This window comes from Lepus europaeus, chromosome 4 (assembly GCF_033115175.1).
Source record: "Lepus europaeus isolate LE1 chromosome 4, mLepTim1.pri, whole genome shotgun sequence".
Taxonomy (NCBI): Eukaryota; Metazoa; Chordata; class Mammalia; order Lagomorpha; family Leporidae; genus Lepus; species Lepus europaeus.
The window spans coordinates 146098559-146114316 of NC_084830.1; the positions used below are offsets into that span (position 1 = coordinate 146098559).

Here is a 15758-nt window from a genome sequence, read left to right on the forward strand (position 1 = left end):
CTGATCTGAAGCCAGGAGCCAGGAGCTTCCTCTGGGTCTCCCACACAGGTGCAAGGGGCCCAAGGACTTGAGCCATCTTCCACTGTTTTCCCAGGCCATAGCAGAGAGCTGGATTGGAAGAGGAGCAGCCAGGACTCGAACCGGCGCCCACATGGGATATCAGCGCTTGCCGCAGGCAGAGGCTTAGCTTACTACGCCTCGGCACCAGTCCAGTAATAATTTCTTGACATAGGTAACTAACATACTATACAATTCACCCATCTAAAATGTACTATTCAGAACTGTGCAGCCATCACTAGAATAAATTTTGGAACATTCTCATCACCCCAGAAAGAAATCCTATTAGGAATCATTACCCATCCCCTGCTCTCCCCTTGACCCCAAGCCAATAGCCATAGACTACCACTAATCTATCTTCTGTCTCTAGATTTGTGTATTGGGAACATTTCATAGAAATGGAATCATAAAACAAATTTTCCCTTGTGACTGACTCATTCAGTGTAATGTTTTCAAAGTTTGTTCATGTTGTGACTTGTATTAGTATTTCTTTTTATTACCAAACATATTCCATTATGCGTACATACTAAGTATATTTATCCATTCATCATTTGAAGAACATTTAAGTTGTTTTCTACTTTTTGGCTCTTATAAAAAATGTTTCCATGAATATTCATGTACAGGTTTTGTGTAGAAATGTGTTTTGAATTTTCTTGGGTATCCATGTATGAGTGGAATTTCTGGGTCATTTGGCAACCATGTGGAACCTTTTGATTAACTGACAGACTGCTTTCCAAAGCAGCTGTTCTATTTTACACACTCCCTAGTAATCTGTAAGTATTCCAGTTCCTCCATGCCTTACTAACAGTGTCATTTTCCATTACAGCCATCTTAAGGGTTGTGAAGTGGCACCTCACTGTTTTCATTTGCATTTTCTTGATGTTTAATGATGTTGATCATTTTCTTAGTGCTCTTAGGTCTTTTGTACATCTTCTTTGGAGAAATCCCTACTGAGATTCTCTGCTCAGTTAAAAAAAACAAAAACAAAACTGGGATTGTCTATTGTCTATTTTCTTAGCCTAGTGAGCCGCAGTGCTGGCCAATAAATAAAGTTTTAAAAAAGAAAAAGATAAAGAAGTGTTTCTTGTGTGGCCGAGCTCATTCTGCCTTCTCGTCTCCCAGTCCTCCTATTTGGTTGTGACTTTTTACAGGACAGAGAAAAAGTTCTGCCTTGGGGCCTGCTGAGAGGGAGCTGTCTTCACCAACTCCCCAGACTTGTCACAGCCAGCTCCAGCTACCTGGTTCTTGCATGGTCTTGGCACCAGAGCCTGTTTTTTCCTAATTGGTCAATGAAATTCTTTTTTTTAAAAAAGATTTTATTTATTTATTTCTTTATTTGAAAGTCAGAGTTACACAGAGAGGAGAGGGGGAGAGAGAGAGAGGGAGGGAGAGGTCTTCCATCCGATGGTTTACTTCCCAACTGGCTACAATGGCTGGAGCTGCGCTGATCTGAAGCCAGGAGCCAGGGGCTTCTTTTGGGTCTCCCACGTGGGTGCAGGGGCCTAAGGACTTGGGGCATCTTCTACTGCTTTCCCAGGCCATAGCAGAGAGCTGGATCAAAAGAGGAGCAGCCGGCACCAGAACGGGCATCCATATGGGATGCTGGCGCCTAAGGCCAAAGGCCAAGGCATTAACCCACTGTGCCACAGCACCAGCCGCATGATTATGTTTCTTAACAAGTTCAACCTAAAATTAAAGTCAAAACAATTTTTACATGTAAAACTCCTATTACATTTCAAGCAACAAAAACTTAAGTCAAACTAAATGTCAAGTTGCTTTATATCTTGCTGTATTGCCTAAGTTAACACAAGAAATGAGATGCCCATTACACATAAATTTGCAGCAGACATCTTTGGACTTCACTTCAGGTATAAAGGAAAATTTCATGTTTCAGAATCAATTCAAGTGTACAGTTGAGGGTCTCTCACATAACCCTCAGCTAGAGGTTACTGCTCCTGATTTATAACAATATGCTTAAAAACATCAAGAGAAGAAGCTAACTGAATTTTGGAAATGTCTTTCAAGCAATGAATAGTCTCAGTTAAGATCATATGCCAGTGGACTGATGCCTTTCTGTGTGAAAGGATATTTCCAGGGGGCTGGTGCTGTGGTGTGATGAGTTAAACCACTGACTGCAGCATCCCATATGGGCGCCAGTTACTGTCCCAGCTGCTCCATTTCCGATCCAGCTCCCTGCTAATGTGCCTGGGGAAGCAGCATAGGATGGCCTACATGCTTGGGCTCCTGCACCCACGTGGGAGACCTGGAGGAAGCTCCTGGCTCCTGGCTTCAACCTGGCTCAGCAGTGGTCATTGTGACCACCTGAGGATTGACCCAGCAGATGGAAGATCTCTATTTCTCCCTCTCTCTCTCTGTAACTCTACCTTTCAAATAAATAAACAAATCTTTAAGACAGCAAAATATATTTTCAAAAGTGAATTACAAGCAATCTCATTACAGATTAGCATTAACAGAAGAATATTTGAAATCGTTTCAAAACTTTTTAAAGATATATTTACTTATTTGAAAAGCAGAGTCACAGAGGGAAAGTGAGAGACAGAGATCTTCCATCTGCTGGTTTACTCCCCAGATGGCCACAATAGCCAGTGCTGGTCCAGGCAGAAGCCAGTAGCCAGGAGCTTCTTCCAGATCTTCCATACAGCTAGGAAGGGCCCAAGCACTTGGGCATTTTCTGCTGCTTTTTCCTGGGTATTTCAAAAAATTCATGGAAAATGTAATTAAAAGATAAATTCTGGGTTGGGCATTTGGCACAGTGGTTAACTCATCACATAGGATGCCCAGATTTCAAACTGGAAATCTGGTTTGAGTCCTGGCTCCTGTGCTTCCCACTCTGCTTTCTGCTAATGTGCACCTTGGAACATCACAGATAATAGTTCAAGTCCTTGGGATCCTTTTACCCATGTGGGAGACTCTGGCTGAAATTGTGGCTTCTAGCTTCTGGCTTTGGTCTGGCCTAGCCCTTGCTGTTGCAGGCATTTGGGGAGTGAACCAGTAGATGGGATTCCTCTTCTTGTCCCTCTCTTCCAAATAAAAGAAAACCATAAAAAATAAGATAAAATTTCAGTTTAGTTGGCCATAAGGGCCACTTGGGGGGTGAACCAATGGAAAAAGGAAGACCTTTCTCTCTGTCTCTCTCTCTCTCTGTCTAACTCTGCCTGTCTAAAAAAAAAAAAAAAAAAAACCAAAACAGAAGCAGGGATAAAGACCTTAGAGGAATGGAATTGGTAATTCTATCTAGCCTATTGTCATGATAAAACAAAGGGTTGCTAAAGGCAGCCTGGGCGGGGTAGGGTGGGGTAGGGTGGGGGTGGGGAGGGGTGGGGGGGTGGTGGTGAGGGTGGGTGGTGGTGGTGGTGGTGGTGGGAAGCAAACACTTTGTTTAAAGCAGGAAAACCATATTTGCAGGACAATGCTAAAGAAAAGTCCACATTCACCATACTTTCTCTCCTTTGCTTTTTAAAGAAGGTCTCATTTGTACTGAAAAATTATCACAATCCTTTATGGAACAAAAAGCATAGTATTGTTTGGGTTCATCAAATAAAGTTCCAAAAGAAGCAAAGACACTTTATTAGAAGTCTTTAAAATATTTTTTCGATATGCATTTATTTTTTTTTTGACAGGCAGAGTAGACAGTGAGAGAGAGAGACAGGGAGAAAGGTCTTCCTTTGCCGTTGGTTCACCCTCCAATGGCCGCTGTGGCCGGCGCGCTACAGCCAGCGCACCACGCTGATCCGAAGGCAGGAGCCAGGTGCTTCTCCTGGTCTCCCATGCGGGTGCAGGGCCCAAGCACTTGGGCCATCCTCCTCTGCACTCCCGGGGCATAGCAGAGAGCTGGCCTGGAAGAGGGGCAACCGGGACAGAATCCGGCGCCCCGACCGGGACTAGAACCTGGTGTGCTGGCGCCGCAAGGCGGAGGATTAGCTTGATGAGCCACAGCACCGGCCTCAATATGCTTAAATTTATTTACTTAAATATATTATTGTGCAAAATGACAAATATTCTTTCCTTTTGCTATTTTCCTTCCACTCCTTATACAATATGGTAAATATTAAGCTTAATTCTAAAGAAAGCAAATGAAACTGGCAGCACTTCAATGTAATTTGGCAGTATCTATTGAAATTAAAAATATCTTTTGATGTAAGGATTCCAGTCTAATTATGAGGTAGGCACAATTGCCCAATGTATTGGATATTTCATGGCAGCTAAGCTAAATACCCGCCTGCAGCACACAATGGAATATTATATAGCTTCTAAGAAGAAAGAGACAGTTTTTTATTTACTAACATAGAAGGACACTCAAAATATTTTTAGTGATAAAACAAAGGACTGAACAGTGCATGTAGCAATTATGTAAAAATAACTATCAGGGCTGGCACTGTGGCGTAACAGGTAAAGCTGCCGCCTTCAGTGTTGGCATTGCATATGGGCGCCTGTTCGAGACCAGGCTGCTCCACTTCCCATCCAGCTCTCTGCTATGGCCTGGGAAAGCAGTGGAGGATGGCCTAAATCCTTGGGCCCCTGTACCTACGTGGGAGACCCAGAAGAATCATCCTGGCTCCTGGCTTTGGATTGGCTCAGCTCTGGCCATTGGGCCCATCTAGGGAATGAACCAGTGAATGAAGGATCTCTCTCTCTCTCTCTCTCTCTCTCTCTCTGCCTCCACCTCTCTAACTCTGCTTTTCAAATAAACAAATAAATCTTTAAAAAACTATCCCTGTATTTATATATATATATATTTATATTTATAACATATATATGGAAGGATCCATTAGAAAACACTAAATGGTTTCCTCCAAGATGAGTAGCTGAAAAGCAGGGATGCAGAAGCAATTATTTCTCATTGTATTAGGTCATGTTTTGAGTTTTGCATTAGATGGCCGGCGCCACAGCTCAACAGGCTAATCCTCTGCCTGTGGCGCCTGCTCACCAGGTTCTAGTCCCGGTCGGGGCACCGGATTCTGTCCCGGTTGCCCCTCTTCCAGTCCAGCTCTCTGCTGTGGCCTCGGAAGGCAGTGGAGGATGGCCCAAGTGCTTGGGCCCTGCACCCGCATGGGAGACCACAAGAAGCACCTGGCTCCTGGCTTTGAATCAGCGTGGTGCGCCGGCCGCAGCAGCCATTGGAGGGTGAACCAAAGGTAAAGGAAGACCTTTCTGTCTCTCTCTCTCTCTCACTGTCCACTCTGCCTGTCAAAAAAGAAAAAAAAAATTCATCAGATATAAAAAAGCTATGAATTGAGTTTTGCATTAGAATTCTTAATTTATATAGATATAAATTTAAAAAGATAAAGAATGAGGCTTCAAAGAAATAGTAGGTGTTCTGTTAGATTTTTTTTTTTTAATTTATTTACTTGAAAGGCAGAGTTAACCCTAGAGAAATCTTCCTTTTGTTGGTTCAATCCCCAAATGGCCACAATGGCCATGACTGGGTCAGGCTGAAGCCAAGGAGCCAGGTGCTTCTTCCAGGACTCCCACCTGGGTACAGGGGCCCAAGGACCTAGGCCATCTTCAACTGCTTTCCCGGGCACCTTAGCAGGGAGCTGGATAGGAAGTGGAGCAGCTGGGATGCCACCCAGCATCCATATGGGATGCTAGTGCTGCAGGCCTTGGCTTTACCTAATGGTACAATGCCAGCCCCCTGTTAGAAATTTTAAAACCAAAATTATTTTATTTCTGTTGATGCTAGTGGATTACCAGCCTTGGGGGCTGATAAAAGCATGCGATTTTGCACATTTCTTATATTACTTCATGACAATCCCCCCAAACCTTCGGATTTCATGAAAAACAATCTTTAAAACGTGTCCTTCAAAATAGGAAAGCTTAAAACACACACACATACTTCACGAGCCTCCTTCAGATAAAGAAAGCAAGTAGGAGCCATGAGTTGGTCAAGTGTTTTTCAAAGGATGGACAAGAGGTGGTCTCTGGACGGTTGACGCGCTGGGCTGTGAGACCCTGCGACCATCCTGAGAGGTCTCCCAACTCTGCCTTAAGTCTCGGGTCACTTCTGGGCGGGGAAAGACACGCAGCAAAGGGCTGAGAGTGATGTTCTAAAAAAAATCACTCGCGGTAGGAAACGCTGAGATGACAAGCAAGGGAAGAGCGGCGGCCAGCCTGGCTGCCTTGGAGCTGCTCCAGCGCCGTCCCGCGCCGCCTCCCGCACCATTCCCTGTCCCTTGTCCCTTTCCGCGGGACCCGCTGGGGGCCTCTGGATTCGAGGCTGCACGGCCGGGAAGCCGGGTCCACAGGGCTTCAGCTTGAGCCAGACCCTACCGAGGGGCGGCGGCCTGGGCCCCTCACCTCAGCCCAGAACCTGTCGATCCGGCTCGGCCCGCCTCGCCCTTCCGAACCTCACTAGCGGGCTGCGCGCGGGAGGGCGTGCGCGCCCGGACTTGCAGGCCCGGTCCTGCCTGGCCAGCCCTGCCCGGCGCGACCGCCGTGCCCAGGGGCTCGGGTCTGCACCACCTGGGCGGGTCCTCGGCCGGCCCCGGGTCTCCGGAGCCGACAGCCGGGCACGTCAGCTCCGCCGGGCGTCGCCTCGCAGCGCCGCAGGCCCGCAGCCCCTTAACTCTACCGGCGGGGCGGGGCGCGAAGGCGTCACGTGACGCCCCGCACCCGCCCGGCCCCGGTCACATGGGCGGCACGGCCGCTGCGTCAGTCACAGCCCTGGCTGCGGGAGACGAGCCGCCGCCGCCGCCGCCGCCAGCGGACGGGGCGGGGATCGCGGTGCCAGGTCCTCGTCCGGCCGCCCCCGCCGCCTCAGTCAGCAGCTCCCGGCTGGGCCCGACCGTCATGGAGCGGGGCGGGACCTCGGCCTCTGCCGACTGAGGTGCGCCGCTGCCGCCGCCGTCGCCTCAGCCGCCTCAGCCTTCCGAGGCCTCCGGAACCCCCGTCGCCGCCCCGAGCCCCTCGCCCTTGGCAGCCTGTCGCCGCCCCCTGGGCGGGCCCGAATGCGCGTCCGGTGAAGGTGCAGGCCCGGCGCCGCCGCTGCCGCTGCCGCTGCCGCTGCCGCAGCCGGGAGATGGTTCGGGCCTAGCGGAGCCGAGACTGGAGGTGAGGAGGGAGCGCCGGCGGCGCGGGGGAGGGGCCGGGGCGCGGGGCTCCCCCGGGCCGGGCCGCCGCGCACGGCTTCGGCCCTCGTCTTCGCGTCCCGGCCGCCAGCCAGATGAGAACACAAACCAGTGAGAGCGAGAAAAAGGCCGACCCCGTCCTACCCAGCATTCCCAGAAACGCATCTTTGTGCCGCTTCGCCCTTCCTCCCTCGGCGCTGGATCCACTCGGTACCTCAGACAGGCCAGCGGCTGGTTTGTCAGTCTGCGCTGCCCTCCTCTGTTTCGGGTTATGTCCAGGGAAAGAGAAAATAGGCCCAGATGCTGGCTATCATGACCCAACTAGTTCTCGCCTCCCTTCTCGCGATTCTGCGCGCCTCCCTCTTTCCCCCTCTGCAAGAGAAAAAAAGCGGGGGGGGGGGCGGATTTCCGCCTTTAACTGGCGAAGGGGGGGTGACTGAAAATGGGGACGTGGGGGTGCAGAGCTCGACGACCCCCGCAGCCTGCGTGCAGCCGCGGCCCCGCTCGGCCCCCTGGCTGCCTTTGGATCGGGCTGTCGCGGCCTTGCCTCCAGCTGCCCGAGCTCGGGGTTAATCTCGTAATTGACGTCAGTGCTTTGTTCCTTCCCCTCTTTGAGGATGGATCCTGGGGTGTAGGAGTTTGGGGGACGTCCCTTACTGCCTTTTCATTCACAGACGGCATCATCTATGGGAGCTGAGAGAACAAATGCGAAATGCTTGTGTATGGAGTTCAGACGAGGGCCAGGAGTTCTATTTAGCGTTCTCAGAGTTGGCTCAGTTGCAATTCAGAATTGTGAGGGTTTTTTTTTTTTTTTTTTCTTTCCCCCGGCCCGTGCCTTTTCCAATGACCAGTGTTGTTCTTGATGGAACCTAAGCTGTAGGTGACTAGGCTGTTTGTAAATGTGACGTTTGAAATGTGTGCTGTTGTTTTTAGGGCTCAGAAGCCGAAAGCTGCAAGCTTTGTTTCTGTGTTGATTCTGCAAAGCTTTGTAAAGTGCTTCGTTTATTTAACTGTCCTTTAACCTATCGAAATGGAAACGTTTATGAGAACTTTGTTAATTTGGGATTTGATAAGGGGCCTTTGTGGCTGTGAGTCTGCCTGAAATCATCTTTGGTCATATATGCATAAAGAAGTGTTGGCAAGTGGCCACTTGGTTTTCAACAAAGCTGGCTTCTTTAAATCTCTCAGGTTTATTTTCCTTATTTATCACTGCATCTTTCAGTCTAGACATGAGAAAAAAAAGTTATTTTTAATTATATTTTTGAGTTAGCTTACCAGTTTTTCTTTACACCAGAAGTTTCATTTCGTTTCCAGTGGTTTGCAGACTTATGACTTTAATTTTTGTTGGCTCTCTAGCAGTAGGCAAATTTTACTTGTAAGTAAAAATTTGCTTCACAGGGGAACAAGGTTGGAAAGTCTGTTTGATTAGCTGTGTTAATTGGAATGTGGTCCACAATCTTGGGGTGTAAAGGTGATTGCAGTGCTTTGCTGAAGCTGTGTAGTTAAGAATTCTTAAAGACAGAATATTTTTGTTCCAGTTCACTCTCTACTTGTCAGAGTCTCACATTCAGAGTCATACATTATCTTCTCTGTTTTTGACTTACTCAAACAGGTGATATATTCTGCTTTGAATTGCAGTTTTCTTGTAGTCTTTTATAATGTGTTTAGGGTGAGTACAGTATTAATTTTTCTATTTATCCTCCCCAGTATTATATACAATTATTAGATTAATTTGAATGTGGTACTATTTTGAATTTGAAGCTACTGTTGTGTTAAGTTACCCAATCTGAGATTCACAGGATAGTGTAGGTTAAGAAAGCTATATGAGGAAGTGATTGGCATTTGAAGGGGAAGAGTATCAGCTTCAGAATATGCAGGCTTCCAAAAGTTATGGATCTTAGCTTTTTTGAGGAGGTAAGGCAAATGTCAAGGTTTTATGTGTACTACCTGACAGGAACAAAGAAAACAGGTATTTCTTCTTTTGTGGCCATCTACTGGTTTAGAATGGAGTCCAAAATGAATGAGGCCTCCCTTTTCTTTGTAGTATTTCCCATACAATCAGAGAAGTGTTCTGAAGTATTGAGAGCACACCAAGAAGTGCAGTGTAGTATATTTCAAAAATTGATGAGTTAGATTTTATTTTTTAAGTCAGCCCTATTCTAAGGGTATCTTCTGTGATAACTTTTCTGTGTACTATAAAGGGTTTCTAGCTTCTCCCCACTCCTCATTATGTTTTACTTATTTTCTTTTTCTCTGATAATTTGGAATGATTCTATTTGATTTCTGGGAGGGTGTTGGCCAGCCTCAGTTATTGTGAAATAAGATGTAGTTAGTGACTAAAGACTGCTTAAGGCGAACATGAATTATTCCCTTGGTGATTTTTCCTTTGGTTTAAGGGAAGCACCCCCACTCCCTACACATACCCACCCATCTTGCTTTTTTGAAGTGATTCTTTAATACTTGGAAGAGATTGGTAACGAGCATTCTAGTTAGTAAGTTTTGGCTGATCCTTTGCATTCCTTTTTGTCTCGATGTTCATTTTCACTGGCATCATATCTGGAGAATTTTGATGGTACTAGCACATAGAAAACATTAGAACCACTGAATTTAGTTCCAAAATATTCCAAAACATTTTAATGTTGGGATCACTATTCTATTTTTGAAGGGAAAAAAATTTTACTTGAGTTCTACCTGCTGTATCAATTATACTTTATTTCAAAAGCATGTAACCTTAGGAATGTCTCCAGGAAGGCATTTCCTGTAACTTTACTGTTCTTGAAGTCCTTAGTGAATCATGGTGTGGATTTTAGGCAAAGAAACAGTTTGTTAGTGAGTACTGCTTTGAACTAATTATTATGGTAATTATTTTCTAGTATAGGTGAAAGAACCCTCCATCCCAAGATTTTGGGGTAAAAAAGTCAGAGACTGACATGCATAGATTGCCCTGGAAAGCCAGTGCATTTTGGTTACCCCGAGATTTTGGTGTGCTGTCCTGGGACCTGGCTGCCAGGGACTGCTTTAGGTTGAATGCCTCTCCCACCGTTTGGTCAATTTGGAGTTGCCTGGTGGGTTATGATGGTTCACTTTGACTCTCCTCATGTAATTATTAGGGAAGGGAGTACTGTGGAAAGCTGAATACACACTAGTGCTTTGCATAGACAGCTTTCTTGTGCTTTGACCATTGCTTCTGTCTCCTCCATCTGGACTATTGGTTTTCCTTTTTCATTTTCTACCTGGTAAAATTTGACCATCTTTTAAAGACCTAATTCAGGTACCATTGTCTTCCTAAAGTTTTGCTTGGTTCTTCACTCTGTGCCAATTGTGATCTACTTTCTTTGAATCTCTGCATCATTTTGCATTTATGGTAGTTATTTGTTATGCAGTTATACTGGAAATACAGACTGCTGGGGTACATCAAGCACAAGGTGTCAGGGAAGACACACTAAGAAAGGAAAGATTCTAAGTGTTGTAGCATTTCATTAAGTATCTAAAGATAAAGATTAAAACAGTAGTCACAATTTTATACACTAAAAATATGAACACCAGTTACTTAGTGTCATCAATATGCAGGCAGTGTTCACATTTCTTTCATTACAGTTCTTGTTCTGTTTTTACAATTTGTTTGAATTAGGATACAAAGAAGGTTCATACGTTACATCAGGTTTATTTGTGTCTCAACCCTCTTTGTTTTATTTTCTGAATCTGTAGGCTCTCCTTTATCTTTTTGTTGTAACTGTTCTCACACTATTGGTTTGTTGAAAATACCAAGTCTTTGAGAGTTCTCAGAGTCTGAATTGTGCTGCTGGCATCCCTGTGGTTGCATGTGTATTCCTCTCTCCCCTGAATTTCGTGTAAATTAACTATATCTAGAAACTTTATAGAGTTCAGACTTGAGTATTTTTTTAAAGACTTTATTTATTTGAAAGGCAGAGTTACAGAAAGAGGGAGAGGCAGACATAATCTTCCATGTGCTGGTTCCCTCCTCAAATGGCCGCAATGACTGGGACTGGGCCAGGCTGAAGCCAGGAGCCAGGAGCTTCCTCTAGGTCCTCCATATGAGTGAAGGTGCCCAAGGGCTTGGGCCATCCTCTACTGCCTTCCCAGGTGCACTAGCAGAGAGCTAGATCAGAAGTGGAGAGCCGGGACTTGAACCAGTGTCCATATGGGATGCTGGTGTTGCAGGTGGCAACTTAATCTACACCATAATGCTGACCTCTTGAATTTTTTAAAGGCAAAATACTAATTCGATAGTGTTGTGTGCTTCTTTTTTACATTTTTTTAAAAAATTTTATTTGTTTGAAAGGCAGAGTTATAGAGAGGGAGAGGCAAAAAGGGAGAGAGGGAAAGAGAAGAGAGAGAAAGGTCTTCCATCCTCTGATTCACTCTCCAGATGGCCACAACAGCTGGAGCTGCACCAATCCGAAGTTAGAAGGCAGGAGCTTCCTCTGGGGCTCCCATGTGGGTACAGGGTCCCAAGCACTTGGACCATCTTCTGTTTTCCCAGGCCATAGCAGAGAGCTGGATCAGAAGTGGACCAGCCAGGACTCAGACTGGCACCCATATAGGCCTCTGGCACTGCAGATGGTGGCTTTTCCAGCTGTACCACAGTGCTGGCCCTTCTTGTTTACTCGAATCTTCAGCCTTATTTCTATTTCTATCATGCCAGAGATTGTGTTCTTACTGAGGCTGTCTGTAATCTATGTATTGCCAAATTATATGTTCATTGCTTTCTTTACATCTTTCTGTAGCTGATACTGTTAACCATTTTCTCCATACTGTTTTCTTCCTTGACTTTTATGACTACCTCTTTCCTGCCTTTTGTTCTAATGGCTATTGTTCTGTACACACTGTTAGTTCTCTGCTAATCCTTTGATATTGGTAGTTCTTGATATAGATATTGCTATTGGTAGTTCTGGGTTTTAGCCTTGGCCTTTTCTTTTTTCTCTTCTTGGTGATCTCATACATTTCGGTTGCTTTAGCTGCCATATTTTGTGAGCACCAAAATCACTTCATCTAACTGAGTACCTCTTTTTTTTTTTTTTTAAGATAATTTATTTATTCGAAAGTCAAACTTAGAGTGTGTGAGTTGGATATCATTCCATCTTCCATTCGCTGGTTCAGTCCCCAAGTGGCCACAATAGCCAGAACTGGGCCGGACTAAAGTAAGGAGCCTGGAACTCCATCCAAATCTCCCTACGCGGTAGCTGGGAGTTAAGCACTTGGGCCATCTTCTGATGCTTTCCCAGGCACATTAGCAGTGAGCTAGATGGAAGTGGAGCAGCCAGGACTTGAGACAGTGCCCTTATGGGATATTGGCATTTCAGGCAGTGGCTTAACCTTCCATATCACAACGCCAGCCCTCTGAATACATACCTAACTTAAGCAAAAAAAATTAATTTGTGGTGAATATACTAGGTACCTATGAATTCTAAGAAAGATGATCAAGCCATAAGAGGACAACTGCAACTCAGGAACAGTTGGATCTGGGAGCTCAAAAATCTGATTGGGAATGTCTGTTTGTCATCTAAGATACAATGTTCAGTTAGTTCTCTCTTGCTGCAAATAGATTTTAACACTTGCTAATATCCTCTGAGTTTTGGGTCTTACCTTCTGCCATTAGACCTGACACCTTGGATCATCAGCTTTGATTAGGAGCCTATATTGCAATAACACACTTTAGTTGTGACATCCTGTGGAGAACTGGAGTAAAGGACACTTTAAAGCCTAACTGTCCACCTGGTTTATCCTGTGGCCATTTTGTACATGTTCATAGCCCTACTGTTTTCTAGGTGTAGTAAATATTTTTTGTTTACCATAATCTATGTACATCGGCAAATACCCTTGTTTCTTTGTCTATGAGAGAGAACTGATTTTCATAACTAGCAACCACATCCAGATTTCACAGGTCCTTTTTTTTTTTTTTAAATCAGAGTTACAGAGGGAGAAGGAGAGAGAATTTTCGGTCTGCTGGTTCACTCCCTTAATGGCTGCAATGGCCAGAGCTGGGTCGCTTTGAAGCTAGGAGCCAGGAGTTTCTTACAGGTCTACAGGGGCCCAAGGAAATGGCCATCTTCTGCAGCTTTCCTAGCCACATTATCTGGGAGCAGGATCAGAAGTGGAGCAGCTGGGACTTGAACTGGTGCCCTTATGGGATGCTGATGTTGCAGGTGGCAGCTTAACCCACTGAACCACTACACTCCGAGATCACAGTTCTTTTTTTTTTTTTTTTGACAGGCAGAGTGGACAGTGAGAGAGAGACAGAGAGAAAGGTCTTCCTTTTGCCGTTGGTTCACCCTCCAATGGCTGCTGTGGCCGGCGCACCGCGCTGATCCGATGGCAGGAGCCAGGTGCTTCTCCTGGTCTCCCATGGGGTGCAGAGCCCAAGCACTTGGGCCATCCTCCACTGCACTCCCTGGCCATAGCAGAGAGCTGGCCTGGAAGAGGGGCAACCGGGACAGGATCGGTGCCCCGACTGGGACTAGAACCCGGTGTGCCGGCGCCGCAAGGCGGAGGATTAGCCTAGTGAGCCGCGGCACCAGCCGAGATCACAGTTCTTAAATTCCAAATTCTTTTTTTTATTTTTTATTTATTTTTTATTTTTTTATTTTTTGACAGGCAGAGTGGACAGAGAGAAAGGTCTTCCTTTTGCTGTTGGTTCACCCTCCAATGGCCGCCATGGTTGGCGCACTGCGGCCGGCGCACCACGCTGATCCGATGGCAGGAGCCAGGTGCTTCTCCTGGTCTCCCATGGGGTGCAGGGCCCAAGTACTTGGGCCATCCTCTACTGCACTCCCTGGCCACAGCAGAGAGCTGGCCTGGAAGAGGGGCAACCGGGACAGAATCCGGTGCCCCGACCGGGACTAGAACCCGGTGTGCCGGCGCCGCAAGGCGGAGGATTAGCCTAGTGAGCCACGGCGCCGGCTTAAATTCCAAATTCTAAAGTTGATATCCTCCGTTAATATGGCCTAGATAGGGTTTGTCACAAGTCTGAAAACTATGACTAAGTACTGAATGTAATCATCTCTAACAACTGATACACAAAGTTTGGGGGAGAAGAAGGTATCATTGTCCCAAAACTTAAACCAAACCTCTCTGGACAGACACAGTATAAGGTAAATGACAGAACTGGTCCTTTGTGTAGGCTATGATTTGTTGGATCACTTCTTGCAGACATAGTGGGTTCTTTGGTCAGCCAAGTGAAGGTTTTCAACTCTGTCCACTGAGGTGATTTTATTTGTTGTCTTTTTTTTTTTTAAAGAATTGAGAGACCAGCTTACTAACTTCTCTTTTATAATACTCTGTTTATTTGAAAAAGAGGGCTCTCCCATCTTCTGGTTCACTCTCCAAATACCCACAATAGCCAGGGCTTGCCAGGCTGAGCCTGGGAGCTGAGGACTCAGTCCAGGTCTTCCACATGAGTGGCAGGGTCCAAGCATTTGAGCCATCATCTGCTGCCTCCCAGGGTGCGCATTAGCAGGGAGGTGGAATGAAAGCAGAGTTGGGACTCAAACCCAGGCACTTCAATATGGGATGCAGATGTCCCAAGTGGTAGCTAGACGGCTGTGCCAAACACTTGTTCTCTCTATTATCTTAGGTTAAGGTTAACACCAAGAAGACATTTGGGAAAACGTTGAGGGGAGGGTAATTCCTTAGCATAAGAGTTGGTAAATTATGATCCAGTAGGCCTAGTACAGTCTGCTGCCTGGTTTTCTATGTTGTGTGGGTTGACAGTGAGTTTCAAAGTTTTTAAATCAAAACATTGTTTTTGGTAGGTGAACATAACAGGAAACTCAAATTTTAGTGTTCATAAATAAAGTTGCGTTATAAAAAACAGCACATGGATTTGTTTATGAATTGTCTGTGGCTGCTTTTGCTGCCATGGAGGGAGAATTGCATAGCCTGCCAAACCTAAAATATTTACTGCTTGGCCTTAATAAAGTTTGTTGACTCCTGCTTTAGCAAATCAGGTGGAACTTGAGTCTGAGGATTGTCTTAAGATTGAACAATTAGTTACAGGCTCTCTATTTACTTTGGCATCTATTAGAGGTGTTTTTTTGGTGTGTAGACTGATATATATTTATATATTACACGAAATGTGTAATATTATAAAACAATTATATATAGATTTCTAGAATATATACTACATGGTATAAATATATGTAGCATATTGTATAGTAGTAATGCTGTTTCTTATTATATATTACATAGTATATATAGTGTGTATATTTAGTTACATATGAGATTACCTGAAAAGGTTTGTGTAAATGTAATTAAGCTTATTTTGATGCAAATTTTTTAAAAATTTTTTTGTTTTTTTTTTGTTGTCCTTTTTTGTTTTTTTGTTTATTTTTTAGTTTTTTTTGGTTTTTTTTTCTTTTGTTGATGCAAAATTTTAAAATTTATGCATCATTCTTTCATAATGCACATTTTCCATGAACTTTCTGAAGGACACACGCACAACAGGTGAATCTGAGCATTGACCTAGTTTTATTTGGGAAATCCAGCACCCTTGATCAGTAGTACCTTGAGAGCAGGATCATATTATATTACCTTGGAACATGTTTGTTCTTAATTCAGTTTGTGGATGGGGAGAGAATTTCCAGAAAAGCTGGG

General features: G+C 45.2%; 1 protein-coding gene and 1 long non-coding RNA gene across 2 annotated transcripts in view; one reads left to right on the plus strand and one right to left on the minus strand.

Moving 5' to 3' along the window:
• Positions 1–1404: 1404 nt before the first annotated feature.
• On the minus strand, positions 1405–7470 carry LOC133758059 (uncharacterized). Its single transcript, XR_009865757.1, has 3 exons — positions 7290–7470; positions 2577–2762; positions 1405–1743 (listed from the first exon to the last, which is right to left on the minus strand). It is a non-coding gene; the product is annotated as an uncharacterized LOC133758059 (long non-coding RNA).
• Positions 6958–15758, plus strand: part of AFF4 (ALF transcription elongation factor 4) — a 99213-nt gene continuing 90412 nt past the window's right edge. Inside the window, exon 1 of the mRNA XM_062189172.1 lies at positions 6958–7128. The gene's annotated coding sequence lies outside the window, so the exon portion shown is untranslated. The remainder of the gene's footprint in view (positions 7129–15758) is intronic.